The 19654-nt window shown below is 36.8% G+C and overlaps 1 protein-coding gene across 6 annotated transcripts in view; it reads left to right on the plus strand.

Moving 5' to 3' along the window:
• TENM4 (teneurin transmembrane protein 4) overlaps positions 1–19654 on the plus strand; it is a 1678763-nt gene that overhangs the window by 391409 nt on the left and 1267700 nt on the right. For all 6 annotated transcript variants that reach the window (XM_066989940.1, XM_066989945.1, XM_066989941.1 and 3 more), the window contains exon 3: positions 14436–14523. The gene's annotated coding sequence lies outside the window, so the exon portion shown is untranslated. The remainder of the gene's footprint in view (positions 1–14435; positions 14524–19654) is intronic.

The raw sequence follows: 19654 nt of genomic DNA on the forward strand, positions 1-19654 counted from the left end.
TCCATCAGATGCCCATCTCCACAAGCACAGAGAAACACAGAAGCACAATTGCAAATGGGAACACAAACTAAGGAGTCAGGGGAAGGGACACTCTCTCTGGGCCCCTGCCAGGGCTTTCCTCAGCCCCAGTATCCAGGTGTGACACCCATCAGGATAAGTGCTGGAGCAGTTTTGGGAAAAGGGTTGTCACTGTCAAGGGTTATGGGACACATTATGAGATGCAGGTGAGAGCATTTTGGAATTGCACAGAATTTATGGGAAGTTTAGGGAAGGAACCAAGGGTGGGAAAGAAGATGGATCTAAGTGAGTTTCAGAAGAGCAAATGTGGAAGAATAGAAGGAGAAGGGGATAAAAAGGGCTACTCTCGTGTAAACTGTTGTCTGGTCAGTACTCTTGTCTGGCTATGCCTTGGGCCTGATCAGTGCTGTCCGTTCTGTCTTCTTAATTAATTACTTTCTACCTCTTTTCTTGGATGAGGTCCATGTGTGTCTATATGGCACACATATGGGGACAGAACTGAAGTTAGACCAGGGGCCACAGTCTGTCTGTGGTGCCACCAACTGGACAGACCACAGTGAATGGACTTCAAGACCAGCGATGGATCTGGGACCTTGGGTCAAAGTTGCTACTGTGTCCCTAGTGCCATCAACTGGAGCACTTGTGGATGTTGGCTCATTAGTCAAGATCAAGGTGGACTAGCTGGTGAGTAGGTGAAGTTGCCTGGGAGCCAGGAGTGTATCTCTAGCCACAACTTCACAGCAGGAGCTGACTACCAAAAGGAGTAGGGGAGCAAGGACAGCTCCCAGGGGACTGTAGGGTCTGGACATCATCTGCTTATGATGCTTATGGACATCATTGCTTATTTGTGGGAGTGTGTGTGTGCATGTAAATGTCTTTAAGAGTGAGGCACCTGGGCTAAATGAAGATGCAGATCCAGCACTGGATGGACTGTGCCCAAGGCCAGCTTCAGAGGGAGCAGAACTGTGTGTGAGGGCCTCTGTCATAGTTGGGTTGTTGAATTCAACATTTTGAATATCCCTGGCCTAGGCCAAGCTCAGACCATCTCCAGACAGATGTATAGATTTATAGATGTATAGATTTATATATTTATAGATGTATAGATGTATAGATTTATCCACCAAGGCCCCAGATTGGACACACCTGGGTACCCATATCCATAACAATCTCACCAGGCAGCCTTTTCCTAATAACTTTCACCTTTCAGTCTTGGAGTAGAGCTGAAAATATCATTGGTTTTTCTGTAATAAAAAATGGATTTCTCTTTATTCTTGGTGTTGGCCTTTACCGTGTCTTTAGACATGTGAACAAATTCTGCATCTCTTCCTTCCTGGTTATCTTTTGTCTCTCTATGCTTCCTGTAACAGCAATACTTTCTGCTAATGAAAAAGTTTCAGTCACCCTTACTGTAATATTCACATTCTCTCAATTTAAACTAAACTCCTGCTCCTCACACAAGCTTCAAGATGCTACCTTACTGCCACCACTTTATTGTTCAGAGGGCCCTCCTGGGCCAGTGAAGGACCCTAAAATTGCTCCTTCTGCTAAATTTCCTGCTGGCTCAAAAGCTCTCCTTTTACAATATGCTTTCTTTCTTGTTATTGTTGATTCAGTTTTGGCTATGCCACACTGAAAAGACAATATCTGTTGGTAAAATTATTTGGAGAACTAAATAGTTGTTTGTGTTTCCTATTGTATTTTGCCAACTGCTTTATTGAGGGAACAACAACAAAAAAATGCTGCATGTCCTTTCTTCATTTATAAATATTAAGAGATTTTTTTTTTTGCTCTATGACTAAACATTTGGGTGAAAGAGGGTTCTTTGTTTGTTTGTTTGTTTCCAAACCTGTTTTTGTTTCAATACACAAAAAACACAACTGCAGAAAGAATGTTATAAGGTACAATAATGTTTCCTTTTCCAGATCTCTAAACCTCATTCATGTCATAGTTCATTTTGATAACTCCCCCAGGTGAGATGATAGGCAAAGTTTTCATTAGGGGAAATGTTCTGCTTGGACTCAGATAGCACAAATCTACCCTGACCCAAACCCTGGACAGTTCAAAATATTGTCCTCTGTGTACACAATCCTCTTCCTCACCCTTCACTCCTAACACTTTTCTTTCCTCTCACAATGCTGTGACTATTTAATTTCCTATATTCCCTGCACCAGCCCAGGCAAAGGATGCTATCCTCGATGTAAAATGTAAATATATATATATATATTTGTAAATGTATATATATATATTTACATATATATATATATTTGGGGGGGCAGAGGATGATAGTAAAATAAAATTCATAAATTTTTGGAGGGGCTTTCATGTTCATTATGTATGAAGTATTTATATTGAAGTATCTCACTTGAATATTAACTTCTATATGTTTGGAAAGACCTTGCAAAAACTGAAGGTTTGTCACAGTGTCTTCAATGGAAAAAAAAAAAAAAAAAAAAAAAGGAAATGTAGACATTTTCAGCCCTTTGATTTGTTCACCAGACACAAGTTATGGTATTTTTTTTTTCTGAATGTTGCTCTATTTGTAATTCAGATACAATATTAATTTAGCAAACTAGTATTATTGCAATTTAATTTTAAGACACAAACCCCCACCCCATTTCAGAGATCATCCTTGCTATTTCAGACTGACATGGGCTACAATTTTGCAGGCAGCAGATCAATATTGGATAATCCTCTTTTTATTTGGAGGAGTCTATTATGATGGGGTAGAGTTAACAAATATGGAAATTGCTGGTAACCAAAGACCCCTCCAGTGGAGTTGCAAAACTGGTAATTCTATTCAGGATCTGTTTGTTGTAGTTCGATCTGCATAGCGTAAAATATACCAAGCCAAGCATCTGCTAGCAAGAATGTGCAGAATAAAAATGAAGAGAGCCTTCCCTCTGCCTGCAGAGCTCTAGCAGCTGCACCATCCTGCCCTCACATTTTGGCAGGAAAGGATCAAAACTGGGAGGAAAAGAAATAAAGTGGCTGTATCCTTTCTGTGCCTCACAGCCCTCTACATTGCAATAAACTTGGCAATGTAATCAAGACTTTTCCCCTGTACCTCTGAATTCAGAAAGCTGAACAAAATTATCAGCATAGCTCTAAAATATAATAACATCTTGACTGGCAACTTTGAGTATAGTAATGAATAATATATAAAGGAAACTATTAGTAGAGAATTACAGCTAAGAAAGTTCTCTGCAAGAGTGGGCAGAGCTTATAATACAGAGCTTCTGCATGCCTGTATGAAAGTTTTTCTTTTTCCTCATTTTGCTAAATTTTGTTTGAATGTGTTGTGGGTACCTTCCCTTAGCAGTTGAACAGTTTGCATTCTTGACACATGGCATCTGTATTGAACAAAAAATGTGGGACTGCAAATCAAAATGAACCTATATGTGTTTTGTTTGATTTGATGTTGCTGGATAAACCCTAACATCTGTTTTGCAGAATGTTATGAAAGAATTCAGCCTTTACCAATGCATGTGTTGGGCATTTTTCTTTCTGTGTTCTTATGTCTTTTTTATTCTAAAGAAAGAGTAGTTAGAGATAGTCAGTGCTCATTTTATCATCATTTTATTCTGAAAAGACTTAGGGAGAATTGTCCCAAGTTTGTCACTGAGGGCCAGCTTATTAACACTCACATGTGCTGCATAAATGTTTATAAAAATAGTATTTAATTGTTGTTTATTCTCATCTAAGGGATCTCAGACTGTGCTACAGGAATATATGATATAGGAGGGACATAGTACTGTGGTGGCTTTACTTGGGTGGGCTGCTGAGCTCCACCACAATAGCTCTCTCACTCCCCCTCCTCGAAGAGGAACGGGGAGAAAATGCGATGAAAAGGGCTCAAGGGTTGAGATAAGGATGAGGAGATCGCACAGTAATTAGCATGACGGGCAAAACAGACTCAGCATAGGGAGGTAGTACGATTTATTGCTAATTATTAACAAGCTAGAGAAGTGAGAAACAAAGGAAAGAACCCAAAAGCACCTTCCGTCCCCCATCCACCCTCTTCCACCTCCTCCACCCCAAGCATCGCAGGGGAACAGGGAATGGGGGTTATGGTCAGTCTATAGCGCTTCTTTGCCACCGCTCCTTCTCGGTCACTCTCGTCCCCTGTGCTGTGGGGTCCCTCCCACGGGATGCAGTCCTTGCTGAACTGATCCGGCGTGGGCTGCCCACAGGCAGCAGCTCTTCAAGAACTGCTCCAGATATGGGTCCATACCACAGGGTCCATCCCTCAGGAGCAAACTGCTCCAACCTGGATCCCCCACGGGCAGCAGCTCCTGTCAGGTCACCTGCTCCTGCGTGGTTTCCTCTCCACAGGCTACAGGTCCGGCCCGGAATCTGCTCCGGCAGGGGTCTTCCACGACCGCAGCCTCCGTCGGTGCAGGTCCACCTGCTCCACCGCAGTCTCCTCCACGGGCTGCAGCATGGAAACCTGCTCCATCGTGGTACTCCATGGGCTGCAGGGGGACAGCCTGCTTCACTGCGGTTCTCACCACAGGCCACAGGGGACTTCTGCTCCGGCGCCTGGAGCACCTCTCCCCCTCCTTCTTCACTGACCTTGGCGCCTGCAAGGCTGTTCCTCACTCCTCTCACTCTCCCAGCTGCTGTGTGGCACAGTGTTTTTTTTCCTCCCCTGTCTTAAATATGCTCTCACAGAGGTGCAAAACAACATCGCTTATTGGCTCAGCGCTGCTCAGCAGTGGGGCCCTTACCTAACATGGGGCAGCTTCTAGATTCTTCTCACAGAAGCTGTGCCCCCCTGCTACCAAAACCTTGTCACGTAAACCCACTACAAGCACTAGCTAGGCTTTCAGAAAAATGCTAAATACTAAATACTTAAGCCTTGTACAGATACCTAATCTGTAATAGAACAAACAGAATTAGCTAATGTCACAAGTCCATTTAGTATTTGGGGCCAGTTGATCTTTCTAGTGAGGTACCATTACTGCCCTAAACACATGTATTACTAACTGATATTTGCTTCCATTGCATGCTGCAAAGATTTTATTTTCGCGTTTGCCTCTAAATGTTGATGGCTCTGGGGTTAATTGAATGAAAGATATGCAAGAGAACTGCCAGAGAATGAATTGCCGACAATCAGCTGTGTAACTAGTTTTGAAAATGTATGCATGTACTTCTGCCTCAGCATAGTAACGAAGAAAGTGCATAGACGCTATAGTGTTATAGCCTTTTCTACATCTTGTCAGCAAATTTTTTAATATAGTAGTGGTGAATGTGTTTCTGAATTGTGCAGATAATGCATATTATGAATAAATATTTTGGCAATAAGATTGCTTTCTTCTGAGTCTTAATTTGCACTGTTTCTCTGCAAAAGCCATCAGTGTGCATACCTTGTATACATTTTATTTATTTATTTTTTTATTTTCTGACAGTATTATTGCCATTATTACTGACTGCTTAGCAATACTTAGCCAGTCATATCACTCAAACAACTGGCAGGTGGCTTATTCTACAGATGGATAAACACAAGCACATGTTAAACTGCAAATATCTAGAAGTTGTGTTTCATGACATGTTTGTTGACCATTCAGCCATCTGCCAGATCTTCTTTAAAGTATGGTCCATTGTGGTTTGACAGAGGGTGAAAGTGGTGTAGTATTGGTATTAAGATTCTTAATCATCCTTGTAGCATCCCAGTGAAACCTTTTTCACTGAAATCTAAATTAGATGGGCAGATGTATAGATTGGGAAGTGTTCCAGATACTCCTTAAGTATCAAAAGGTTCAACAGCAACTACACTAAGAATGTAATCACTGACATCATATCAAGTACTACCAAGGAGGTGCTTTGCATAACATAGTGTTAAGGAATTCAGACACTTGTGGAAAAGGAAAAATTGTCAGTTCTCTGCAGGCAGAGTCCTGTTCCTCTGTCTTCAAGGTACTGAAATTTCTTTTCAGCATGGTACGACACTCAGATATCTACAGCAGTGTTGGCAAGCTTGTGTAGTACTCATACATCAGGAGCATGAAATTCTAAAGATTTTATAAAATTTAACTCACTTAGAGGAAAAAAAAAAAGAAAAAAAAAAAAGAAAAAAAAAAAAGACCCAGGACTATTAAACGGAAAACACCACCTGTGGCTCAGGAAATTCTTGATACACAGAAGACTGTGTATAGACAAGTATCATTGCATAGCTGTACCAGTTTGGACTGTTCTCTAGTATATGCCTTCTATTACATATCTTAGTGGGGTGTATGCCTTTTGATCTGACCTGGTACTTTTTTTTTTTTTTTTTTTTTTTTTTTTTTGGTCTCTGATTCCTCAGCTGAGTTACTACATGACAACAAACACAGTATAATGTATTATTGCTTTTATTTCTCCTTCTGTCTGTAGTATACAGTTTCTAGGTCAGGAAGTATCTCCAGCTGTGCATTTGTTCAGTGCCTGCTAGAATAGGGCTGCAAACTCAAAAGATGTTTAGGATGTAAATGAAGTATAAATGTTAGTTTATACCCCTTAGGTAAATCCATATAGAGTTGCCTGGGAATTCCTAGGTCAGTTATGAGGAGAAAACAAGATAACTAAGCCGTCTTTAGGAAATTCAGATCTTTTCTGTCTATTTGACTCCCGGGGGAATATTTTTCTTATGACATAGCCCATTCCAGTAAACCCAGGAGGAGGAGCTGGAGAAGGGAAAATCAGTTGTCAGGAGAAAACACTGTCTATCAACTTTTTTGTACATCTTTCCTTAATTTTTTATCCTTCATTTTGGCTAAAGAAATATTTCTCAAATAGAAAGAACAGGTTCAGTATATAACGTTCTATTGAATATGGAGTTCTTATGGAGGTGCCTAAATACAAATTTGAATGATGTCTCTAAAAATACAGTCACACCAGAACTTTGGAAGCTGATGCAGAAACCAAGTCATCTGAAACCCAGTTTCTGTCTCCTTATCTTTCTCCAGCAAAACTATGCTAGAAGTCAGTCAAAACACATGCCAGTCAAAACTACACCTAAAGCAGCCAGTCATACACACGTGTACTTGATAAAGCTGTGAAGAACAGTATCTAGAGGTTTTTATTTTCCCTGGTTACTTATTTTATAAATAAAAACACATTGTATAAATGGTGAGAAAAAAAAAGAAAAAAAGAAAAAAAGAAAAAAAGAAACAAATAAACAAACAAACAACGAATCTAAATTTCTGGTCATCCAGTTTTGCTTTAATGGCTTAACCAACTTCAGTGAAGGTGCTCAAAACTATGGTACTGGGCAGAGAACCATGTTCACTTTGCAAAACCATAGTACAGCTCTATTATGCCTATATCCTTTTCATGCTTATTCCATTAAAAATTTGATTCCACATATGATGACTTTGAGGTCCATTTCTCTGCAGTACTCCTGCACTGTACTGAACAGAAGGCAAAGGAGCATCATCAGCTTCAGAAAAGGAGATGTTTCTTATATTTAGCTTTGAACTCTGATGTTGAACACATACTTAGCTTTTGCTGTGTGCCACACTAAGGGTATATTTCACGCACCCTTTGTAGAACTGCAGTTCTTTAAATCAGATTTCACCCTACCCTTGCTCTTAGAGCTCCTTTGTCATCAGAGGTGACCATGCAATCACACCTGAAAATGCTGATAATGTAAAACAGCTAGTCAGCTCTACACTTCATAACTTCTTTTTATTGGTTTGTGCAAGCTTCTGCAACTTTTAGCTTCTACATAGATCAGGTCAGTAAGATTCCGAGTTGTAAGGAAAATATATGCATTTAATAATTAATGAAGTAAAACGAGGTTTCAATTAAATTAATAAGAAACATTACAGAGCAGGCTAAAGTTTAAAACTGTTATTTAAATTGCTGTCTTAGGTCATTAAGTATATTCTTCTGTGTTCAGAAACTCAGAAGCTATTAAACATGTTTGTGGAAGCAAGAAATTGGACCATTAAAACCTATCCTTTCCCACAAAATAAAAAAGTGATTTCAAGGGTTGGAGAGTTTTTGATAAGACTTTTGAGCAGCTCAAACAAATATGGGGGTCTCTGACATCACTTTAATACTTGGATGGCTCTCTGTACATGCAGGTTTTTTCATTTGAACTCAAGAAAATTGTTAACTATGCACAGGAACGATTGGCAAACTGATGGGCTTGTTGAACAAGAGCTGAATTACATCTGAGCTTCTTTGAACACAGCACCTGGCTTGTTCCGCAACTGTTCCATCTCCCTCTTTCCTTGCCCCTTTTCCATTCCAAACTGCACTGATCCCACCTGGCGAGAACTGAAAGCATCTTATGTAAAATCTGAGAATTTTCTCACTCATACTCTTAAATTTCCTTGCTATTACTGATGAAGTGGGTCTGTCCAGACCAAGGAGATAACTCAAATTACAATCCCACTAAAGTCATTGAAAGAAAGCAAGAAAACCAACTCAAGGTTCAGTTCTAATCTTTATCTAGAGGTGTATCATTGCTTACATAATTATGAAACTAATCTCAATATTTGTACATGCAAGAAGCATAGGCTTCTCCTAACAGAATTACTCTAATAATTGGAACAGGCAGCAAATTGGAACAGGCATCATACTTTCATAACCTGTTCCAAAAGCTAAGAAAAGTTGGTGGTAATTACCTTTTTCACTTTTCACTTTATTATCTCTATCAGAGCTGGGGAAATTGGCACCTTAGAATGTTCTACAAGGTTGGCAATCCTGAAAGATGAAGCTCATAGAAAACCTTTGTCAAAAGATTGGTTTTGTCTCAGGTGATTTCTTAGGTGCTCAAAGGTTATAGTTATCAACAGGATCAGTCACAAATGTTAATTTTGCATGAGATTTTAAGGAAATAGGAAAGTCTGATTCTACCATTTGGTGACTAATTTAAACAATGATATTACTTTGTTGTTTTGTGCTGGTCTTGAATATGTGCTTATGTTGGACCACTGATTCCAAGTATGTGTATTGTCATGAGGGAAACTGAATATTTTAAGATAATTAGTTCTTTTAGTGACAAGATTTTGAAAAATAACACAACACTAAGAAGTAAGTCCACCTTCCAACCATGTCCTCATGGGGTATCCTCATGTGCCTTGAAAGCTGGTAATGATTTCAAGCTTTGTGAATTTTATTTGATTTCAGAAGGACAGCAACAGGCTCAGTCAAAATATTATAATCTGACAAAATTTATCCATACTATTGTGATTATTTATTTTATACTAGAATATAAATTTTACAGAATAAAAGAAAAAAAATATTCATTTCCAGATGTGCTTTCAACATTTTTATTGCTATTTTCTTTGAAATTCAGTTTTGCTTTCTAATAGAAATAGAGCTTTGGTGGAATTTAGTAATAATAATTATTATTATTATTATTAATGATAATAATAATAATAATAGTACAAAAAGCTTGACTTCAAGATTAGTTATCTTCACAACCATTCTTTTCTTTTCTGCCTTTTATTCGTCTCTGGGCAAAACAAACGAACAAAAACATCATCCATAGGAACAAAAAACCTTCTATTCAAGCTTTTTTTTTTTTTTTTTAACCCTTATAGTCAAAGCAGTACAATTACCTATTTGTGAATATAACAAGGGCACGTTTCTTTTTTTGCCTATGACACTGCACAGTGCCGTGCATAAAGTAGTTCAGTTTCATCTACTCAATTTATTTTTTTATAGTACACTTTGATGAAAGAGCTTTCTAAAAACAAAAAGTTAAGCATGTTAAGCACGGGTGGCATTTTTCATATCTCCATTCAGTCACCAAAACCTAGATGACTTCCCTAACCTTATCTTTTAGGTTCCCTTTGCTGTAGACTGTATATGTCAATTAAAAAATCGTAAGTATGGATGGTCCTCTGGAGGTACCTATCTGTTCCCATCAAAGAACTTAATCTAGATGCTTATATTTGTAGTCAGAATATTTCTTTTGTGAAACACCAAAGGGAAATTTAGGCCTTTATAATCACTGCAATCAATTTCCTTAAAGAATACCCACTGCTAGATTTCTCAATGAAAAACAATCAATGGTGAGAGCCCTGCTAATGGCAATGGACTTTGCAACGTGTTCTGTTAGAGTTTTTATTCGTGTAAGGATCATCATCATCATTTATGGCATTCGTACTTTTGTCATGATCAATAAAATAAACTCATCTATTTTAATTTATTTTCAGTCAATTTCACTACATGAATCTTGTGTGTTAACAGGTTCTAGAAGCAAATGTATTCAATTATGCTATGGCAATTGCTGTATATAAAAAAAAGGACAATGTTATTTTAAAAATGTACTTACGGGCACTACATTGACTTTTCTATCCATCAATCAGCCACACTGTGATCATCTGCAGAGCATATTTTTCTGCTTCCTCTGACAGCAGGACAGAATACTCTACTATAAATATCCATATCACTCCTTGTAGGTTACCTAATAAAAATGCATTCCATTTCCCTGTTTTCTGTACAACATCTATGAAACCATTATATAAATATTTAATACCCATAAAGTATTAAATACTTTACAAGAACTTGAGTAAGACAATGTCCAATCACTTTAATGGATTCAAATCTCATATGTGCAAGGTTGGGTCTGCATTCATGGAAGAAAGAAGTACCAAGACGTGTTCCTGCACACAGGCTAGCCTGGTCCATGCATTGACAAGATTAATTGCAGCCCTCTGAACCTGCTATGTTTTCGTAATATTCAACATCGCTGTTATTTTCTTTCAGTCTGAAATATGTAGCTTGCTCTTGCATATTTTAGCAGCAGTCTTCTCTGTGGGTGGCACTGTTTTAGTAGTTGTAAATGCCTGTGAATTACCAAAGTGAGTGATATGAAGCACAGCAGTTTGTTTGGAGTTATTTTGATGATTACGGAAAGAAGGAAAATAAGCTTTTTTCCAAAATGTCAAAAGAAGAAACACCAGTCATGTAATTTCCAGAATAGTACAAACCAGTTTTTCTAGTTTATATTTTCTATGTGTCCTCTTTATTCAGTGGTGAATGAAACAACGTGTAGATTCTACTTATTGGTGTTGTTCAAATGCACTTCGCTATTCATTTTGTTAGTCTCAAATAAAGCTCTGAATTAATCTCTTATTTTATTAAAAAAAAAAAAGACATTTAATAGAAAAATACACTACAAAACGTAATCAATGTAGTTGGGAGTATTCCAAACCTGTACAGTGATAAAAATACCTGTACCAAAAACAAAACAAAACAAAAAATACTCTTACGTGAAATGCATCCGCCTTTATTAACCTACAAAAAAAGAAGGAATGCAAGTGTTCATGAAAAACAGTAGCTTTACTTTTTATAATAAAATATACCTGTTGAAGCTGCTGAAACTATATATGGTAATAAAACCCCATAATATCTATACAATCATGGCAGAGAGTCAGGTATTCACAGGAAGCCAGAAAGACAAACAATGATATAAATCACTCTGGAAACATGGGAAAAAAACATACTTAATTTTGCAAAAGAGATCTTATTTATTCATTGGACTTGATGAGGGTTTCATGAACCCCAGAATAATGTAGGTTCAACTTCTGAAGGCAAAAATGATTCAGCCCCTGGGTTTCTAATATTTTGTTCTGTACTTTTGTTCCAAATCTCATTTTGTTTTTAATCCTGTGATACAGTATATCTCACTGTCTTGAAAAATAGTATATATATTATGTGATGTAATTGTGTGCACAATACAAATTATCAGTTCACAAACTTTGTAGAGTACGTCAGTGTACTATAAAAGAAACTGAGACTGAAAGAATTTCAAAGCAGAACATGATCTGAGGCTGGACTAAATGACCTCTAGAGGTCCCCTGAGAAAATTCCCTCTGAAATGTTCTGTGTATGATTTTATAATCCTGGGATTGCAGGCTTTGTCTAAGAATCTTAAATGTCCCTGGGTCAAGACGTTAAAAGCAGTGAAGATTTGAAAATGCCAACTAATCATACAACAGAATACAAGGTGATCCATATCCCCAGGATTGTTCTGGAAAGCCAAGAAGTACTTTGCTTATACGTGTCATGAGTGCTGAGTTCTTGCCAAATCTTAATTACACAGTGATTTGAAGTGTAATTAGAATGCCTTGTGGTATGGGATCAGTAGAAGTTAAAGCTTCATTTTTAGCACTGGTTGTAAATTTTCTGACAAACTAATTTTCCATTGAAGAAAATCAATCTCCACTAAAACAAATTCCTCTATTGAAATATGTCAATTCTAAGAAAACTTTTAACTTGGAACTTCAGTCCAAAACTGAATTTCCATATATGTGTGTAAGAGACAGATGAAGTGCTGAATTTCAGCCTAGAATATTTAACGAGCTCGCTGTTGGAACACTTAACTAAAATGTCAAAGACCAATGTTGAAACGTCAGATGTGAATTAAAAATAAGAGAATTTCAGTCTCCCATATCCATTTAACCATTGCAGACTTCTGTTTCTTTTCTTTTCTTTTCTTTTCTTTTCTTTTCTTTTCTTTTCTTTTCTTTTCTTTTCTTTTCTTTTCTTTTCTTTTCTTTTCTTTTCTTTTCTTTTCTTTTCTTTTCTTTTCTTTTCTTTTCTTTTCTTTTCTTTTCTTTTCTTTTCTTTTCTTTTCTTTTCTTTTCTTTTCTTTTCTTTTCTTTTCTTTTCTTTCTTTTCTTTTCTTTTCTTTTCTTTTCTTTTCTTTTCTTTTCTTTTCTTTTCTTTTCTTTTCTTTTCTTTTCTTTTCTTTTCTTTTCTTTTCTTTTCTTTTCTTTTCTTTTCTTTTCTTTTCTTTTCTTTTTTCTTTTCTTTTCTTTTCTTTTCTTTTCTTTTCTTTTCTTTTCTTTTCTTTTCTTTTCTTTTCTTTTCTTTTCTTTTCTTTTCTTTTCTTTTCTTTTCTTTTCTTTTCTTTTCTTTTCTTTTCTTTTCTTTTCTTTTCTTTTCTTTTCTTTTCTTTTCTTTTCTTTTCTTTTCTTTTCTTTTCTTTTCTTTTCTTTTCTTTTCTTTTCTTTTCTTTTTTTTCTTTTCTTTTCTTTTCTTTTCTTTTCTTTTCTTTTCTTTTCTTTTCTTTTCTTTTCTTTTCTTTTCTTTTCTTTTCTTTTCTTTTCTTTTCTTTTCTTTTCTTTTCTTTTCTTTTCTTTTCTTTTCTTTTCTTTTCTTTTCTTTTCTTTTCTTTTCTTTTCTTTTCTTTTCTTTTCTTTTCTTTTCTTTTCTTTTCTTTTCTTTTCTTTTCTTTTCTTTTCTTTTCTTTTCTTTTCTTTTCTTTTCTTTTCTTTTCTTTTCTTTTCTTTTCTTTTCTTTTCTCTTTTCTTTTCTTTTCCTTTCCCCTCCCCTCCCCCCCTTCCCTTCCCTTCCCTTCCCTCCCCCCTTCCCTTCCCTTCCCTTCCCTTCCCTTCCCTTCCCTTCCCTTCCCTTCCCTTCCCTTCCCTTCCCTTCCCTTCCCTTCCCTTCCCTTCCCTTCCCTTCCCTTCCCTTCCCTTCCCTTCCCTTCCCTTCCCTTCCCTTCCCTTCCCTTCCCTTCCCTTCCCTTCCCTTCCCTTCCCTTCCCTTCCCTTCCCTTCCCTTCCCTTCCCTTCCCTTCCCTTCCCTTCCCTTCCCTTCCCTTCCCTTCCCTTCCCTTCCCTTCCCTTCCCTTCCCTTCCCTTCCCTTCCCTTCCCTTCCCTTCCCTTCCCTTCCCTTCCCTTCCCTTCCCTTCCCTTCCCTTCCCTTCCCTTCCTCTTCTCTTCTCTTCCTTTTTCTTTACTCTTCTTTTCTTATTTTTTCTTGCCTTGCCTTTTTTCATTTCTTTTTCTTTGTTTTCATTTCTTTTTTCCCCTTTTCTTTTTTCTTTTCTTTCCTTTGCTCTGCTTTTTTCTTTGCTTTGCTTTTCTTCTCGAGACACATACTACTTTTTTTACTTTACTAAAAATGTGTGTTTATACATTTAATTTAATGTCGATTTAATGTTTGTTTAATTCTGTATATTTCATCAATTTCTCACCTACCTCTGTTTTCTGTCTGTTGATATTAGAAATTAGAAAATATTTTTTATACTACCCTGGCATGAGAATAATTTTGACTTTATATCAGCATAACACTTGCTGCTTAGTCAATAAAACTTCAAGATACTTGACCTCAAAGATGTGACATGACATGTAAAAATATATTTTAGATAATTAGAGATGTTAGAAATTGTTAATTGAATTATTCCTCTTCTACTAGCTCTTCTAAAAATAAATTAATTATAATTTAATGTCAAGGCTAATCTTAAACTTTGAATATATTTTACCCATATTACAATATTATTTTGTCTTTTCACTTCTTCAGTCTATAGGTCATGCCAAAATGAAAAACTAATATATGCATTCTAGGTGTCTGTGTAGAGATGGTAGATGAACATAATGTTCTGGATTCCAATTTTGGCCATTCTATGCTATTGTTTTCTGGACATGATAGATTTCTTTTTCATATGATTTATAACTTGTCATTACAGGACACTGTAGTCCTCCAGACAACATTAATCTATTGATGACTCTGAAGTGAAGACGTGATTGATGCAGTTACAGACCTTGTTGTTATAGGTAAGCTCTTTTCTTTTCAAACTTTTTCTTGCTGAAATGTATAGCTGTACCTAGAGTTGGAAAACAAAAATATTCTAACTTCTAAGGAATGGGACACAAAGTTCATTGAGACACCTGTTTATTTTAACTAAATTTCTTTCTATATTCTTCAGGTAAATGTTCCCTACTTACTTATTATTTAATACTTTTTAATTAAATAAAAATTACCGGTTTGAAAATTTTTCCCAAGTAAGTTTTAACAAATGTTTCGTTGTTAACTCTAATCCATCCTGGGTTGATTTTTTTTTTTTTTTTAATTTCTTACTGAAATAGATATAAATCCTGCAGTGTCTGTTCTTCCAGTTTTCTTGTGGATTTTGTACTGAATTCTCTTTTGCTGTTACAAAGAATTTTCAGAAAGGTACCAATGAAGTGATTCTCTTGTCTTGTTCTAAATAAAGCCAGAAGTGGTAATGACACTTACATGTTTTAAGATGCAAAAAAGATTCAGATTTGAAATTCTTAAGTATTATGTGTCTACCTCGAAGATGCTGTTGTAGTCAATAACAAATTTCTACACTGTTCCACAGAAAAATATCCTCTATATCTTCTACTTTAATATTGAAGTAATTGGGGCATGCAGATAAATATTTCTTAACTGATTTCTGGGGGAGTGGGGGAACAAGTATTCTCAAGACTGAAGGGATGCATTTAGTCTACAGTTGCCATGCCATAATCTGCATTTCAAGACCCTTCACAGAGACTAAATCAAAATTTCAAAGGAATATTTCATAGCTGATTAGACTGTTTTGAGATTTTAGCTTACAATGCAATGCAATACTAGAAAGACAATGTAGTTTAGGAAAACAAACAATCAACACCACCAACAGAAAACACTAACGTTTTTTTGTTGGTCAAAACGTAACCTCATTGACACTGACAGCATGGGGACATACCTCTGTAAGCAATACAGATGGAGTCATCTCTAAAAATCTGAGCCTAGCACAAATAGAAAAGATATGGAATAGGAAAATCTTGAAATGGAAAGCTCCTTTCAGAAGGGTGAGATATTAGAAGATGAGCTGTAACTGTGTACAAATTCACCTCACTAAGGAAAATACTATAAAACAAGTCCCAGAAGCTAAAGCAAAATATTTTAACTAAATATTGATCTTATTTTCCTTTATACTGCCTTGTTGGGATCCAAACCTGTCATATTATTGTGTGGCTCTGGTTATGTTGTTACTGCTTCTTGTAGAATAGTTTAGATTATATTGAATGTACTGCTGTATTCAGCTTGTGTCTGTTGTATGCAGAAATGTTGTCAGCCTAAAAGTTGCTACTGTATATCACTAGCTCTCAAAAGTGATCTAGAAAAAATAATAATAATAATAATAAAAAAGTCAAAAAAACAACAACAAAAAACACCCTTCTACCAAAAGAAAAGTGAAACCCTCTGAAAGTGGAGACATGCCTGTCTGCATAGTCACTGCAGACGTATGTTTACAGAATTCTGAATGACGTCTTTCAGTGATATTCCCCAAAAGTAATGAGGCCAGACTTCCATAAGACCTGCTCTAATCAGTGGATGGAGGCAGGTTCCTCTGAGAAATGGGGAAAGTTCCACAACAGAAGCCTAATTTGAGCATTATATTTTGGAGATGGTGATCTTACTCTATTTCTTTCACAGCAAAGAAATTCAGGACTGTTTAGCCTACCTGAGCTAAACAAAATCTTTGTGGCCATGTTTTCCTCTCACCTTTCTGTCCGGTGGGGATGTTCTCTGTCTACTAATTTCCATGTATTAGACATGCAAATAAAAATCAGGTACAGAGTACATGTACTGTAATGATGACTTTTGCACTGCAAATTGTGTCTATACAACGTAGCAAGAGCTAGAAGCCTGTAACTGCAGTTTCAGACCCCTTGATGTATCAGTATCCTTTCAGGAAGGAATCTGTTAATCTTGCATAATGCAGATTGATGCAGTCTTGCTATGTAAAGCCCATCTGGCAGATGTGGTGTCACCATTAGCAATCCTTGAAGGATGATGGACCTAGCATTTTCAGAAGAATTGTGTAGTAGATATTTGGCAAAGTTTATTTTTTGCTTTTGAGTGAATATGTTATTCTCTGGTCTTTGGAGAGGAAACATTATCAAAAGTGACTGGCTTCTCACAGACTGTGCAGAATAATCACTATCATCAAAAAGTATTAAAAGGTGTAAAATTGTGTGTTTGACCTGCTAAGATTTTGGCTTTTGATTAATATATTTTTTCTTATTCCTTACTACAAATATAATCTTTGATTGAGCTATGCTCTTGTTTGGATGATGGTGTGTATCCTCTGTATACTCTTGAATATATCTTTGTTTTGTAAATCATAGAATCATAGAATGGTTTGTGTTGGAACAGACAAGAGATACAAGAGACCATCTAATTCCAACCCCTACCTTCTACTAAAACAGGTTGCACAAAGCCCCATTCAACCTGGCCTTGGGCACTTTCAGGGATGGGGCATCCACAGCTTCTATGGGCAACCTGTTCCAGTGCCTCATCACCCTCTGAGTGAAGAATTTCTTCCTTATATCTAATCTAAATCTACCTTTTTTTTTTTTTTTTTTTTTTTTTAAAGTTTAAAACCATCATTTCTTCTCCTATCCCTACACTCCCTGACAGAGACCTTTGCCAGCTTTCCTGTAGTCCCCTTTTAGGTATTGGAAGGCTGCTATAAGGTCTCCCCAGAGTCTTCTCTAGGCTGAACAACCCCAACTCCCTCAGTCTGTCTGTACAGCAGGGGTGCTCCAGACATTTGATTGTCCTTGTGGTCCTCCTCTGGACTTGCTCCAAAAGGTCCATGTACTTCTTCTATTAAGGGTACTGTACCCAGAGGTGAATGAAGTGGTACAGGTGGGGTCTCACAAGAACGGAGAGGGAGAATCCCCTCCCTCGCTTTGCTGGCCATACTGCGTTTGATGAAGCCCAGGATACAGAAAGCTGGCTTTCTGGGCTGCAAATGCACATTACCGGCTCACGCTGAGCTTCTTATCAACTGACACCCTCATGTCTTTCTCACCAGGGCTGCTTTCGATCCATTCTCTGCCCAGTCTGTATTTGTGCTTGGGATTGCCCCGACCCAGGTGCAAGACCTTGTACTTGGCCTTGTTGAACCTCATGAGGTTTGCACAGGCCCACTTCTCAGGCCTGTCCAGTTTCCTCCTGATGGCATCTCTTGACTTCAGCATGCTGACTGCACCACACAGCTTGGTGTCATTGGCAAACTTGCTGAGGGTGAACTCAGTCTCACTGTCCATGTCACTGTAAATGTTAAACAGTGCCAGTCCCAATACTGACCTCTGAGGAACACCACTCATTACTGATCTCCACCTGGACATTGAGATGTTTACCACAATACTCTGCAACTTTCCTTACCCACCGAGTGGTCCATCTGTCAAATCCACATCTCTCCAATTTTGAGACAAGGATATCATGGGGGACAGTGTCAAATGTTTTCCTTTACTCCAGGTAGATGATATCTGTCATTCTTCCCTTGACCACCAATGCTATCACCCTGTCGTAGAAGGCCACCAGATTTTTCAGGCACAATCAGCCCTTAGCGAAGCCATGTTGGCTGAAGACTAGATATTGGGAGAACCACCTGTCCACTAGATGGAAAGTCAGAGGCAATAGGTGTGGTGGAGTTACAGCATCCAAAAGATTTCTACTCTGACCAATGTGGGAAGATACAGTATTCAGTTAACATTCTTACTTTTTTTTTGTTTTCGTTTTTGTTTTTTTCAAATTCTCTTTCTCTCTGAATGTGGAATCCTCCATTTTGTTTTCAGAGAAAGTAAAACTATACTGGCGTAGAAAAGTGTAATCATCTTCCAAGATTTAGACCAAGATGATAAACATGATTCAAAGAGAGTTATCTAACTCGCATTGCAATTTTCTACTTAATATTTAAATTTAAATTATTATTTTTTATTCTGCTTATGAAGCTATCTAAATAATTATAATTCAACATAAATAGTAGACAATATTTTAATTACTTTCAGGTTATTATCTCATAAATTCATAAATATATATCTTCTGATATCACCTTGTGGATTAGATCATTTTTTCATTGGCTTGAGAATTTTGCTTATTCTATCAGATATTTTTTTTCCCCATAAAGATATGATGCAAACATACCAGAATTACTTGAAAATGTAAAATCCATTCTGTTCTATGACCAAGTTAGTTGTGAAATCAAAATGATCTAGTGTGTTTTTAGAAATAATATTCCTTGTTTTTTTCACATTCAAAAACAAAACAAAAAAAATCCTGAAAGTAGGCACAAATGAGTTACTTGACTCCATTACATCGTGAATATAGAAAATGAGCAATGAGATAAGCACCTGAGATGAACTTGAAAGACTAAATATAAAATGTGCAAAATAATTGTTTAGTCTTCAGATAAGCTCATGTCTCTTAAAAAGACAAGCAGAAATCTTTTTTTTTTTTTTTTTAAGTAGGAAACTTGACTTTTTGACAGTCAGAGAAGCCAGTCATTCCTAACGAAGCCACTGATCCGTCTTTTTCCTGCTTTTACTACTTTAAAACTTTCATCTGTAGTTAAAGAAAGTACTTCTAACTAGAAAACTTAATGGACAAGAACTGTTAATCCTGATACAGGATTATTAGGTATACAGGTCTTGGTAAAAAAAAAATAAAAAAAATTATTCTAACTGGGAGATAATTTTATGAAGCAAAAGATGTCAGATAAATTGGTTCTTCCTTTGTAATACAAGAAAAATGACTACTTGTTAAAATCTTTACTACTTCCTATGCCTGTAGTGTCCAGCAATTCCTAGATAAATCGTTTGCACAGTGAGTGTCATCTTCTTAAAAGTAGTTTGATATTTTTCTTAGTTGTGCCCAAGAGACTGTTCTTAGGAGCAGTACCTATGCTGGAAACAAGATCCAGAGTACTGTGGGTTCTCATAAGCTCAGTATTGATCATCTTTTCTTTTAAGCCATTCACATTGGAGTTGTCAATTTATTTATAAAGATTATAACCTTCTTTGTGGACCATGGATAGAGAAAAAGGTGCTACTATCGCCAGGAGCTTGGATTTGAGGTTAACAGCATATTGGGATTCTGACTTGTTTG

The sequence above is a fragment of the Anser cygnoides genome, chromosome 1 (genome assembly GCF_040182565.1).
Source record: "Anser cygnoides isolate HZ-2024a breed goose chromosome 1, Taihu_goose_T2T_genome, whole genome shotgun sequence".
Taxonomy (NCBI): Eukaryota; Metazoa; Chordata; class Aves; order Anseriformes; family Anatidae; genus Anser; species Anser cygnoides.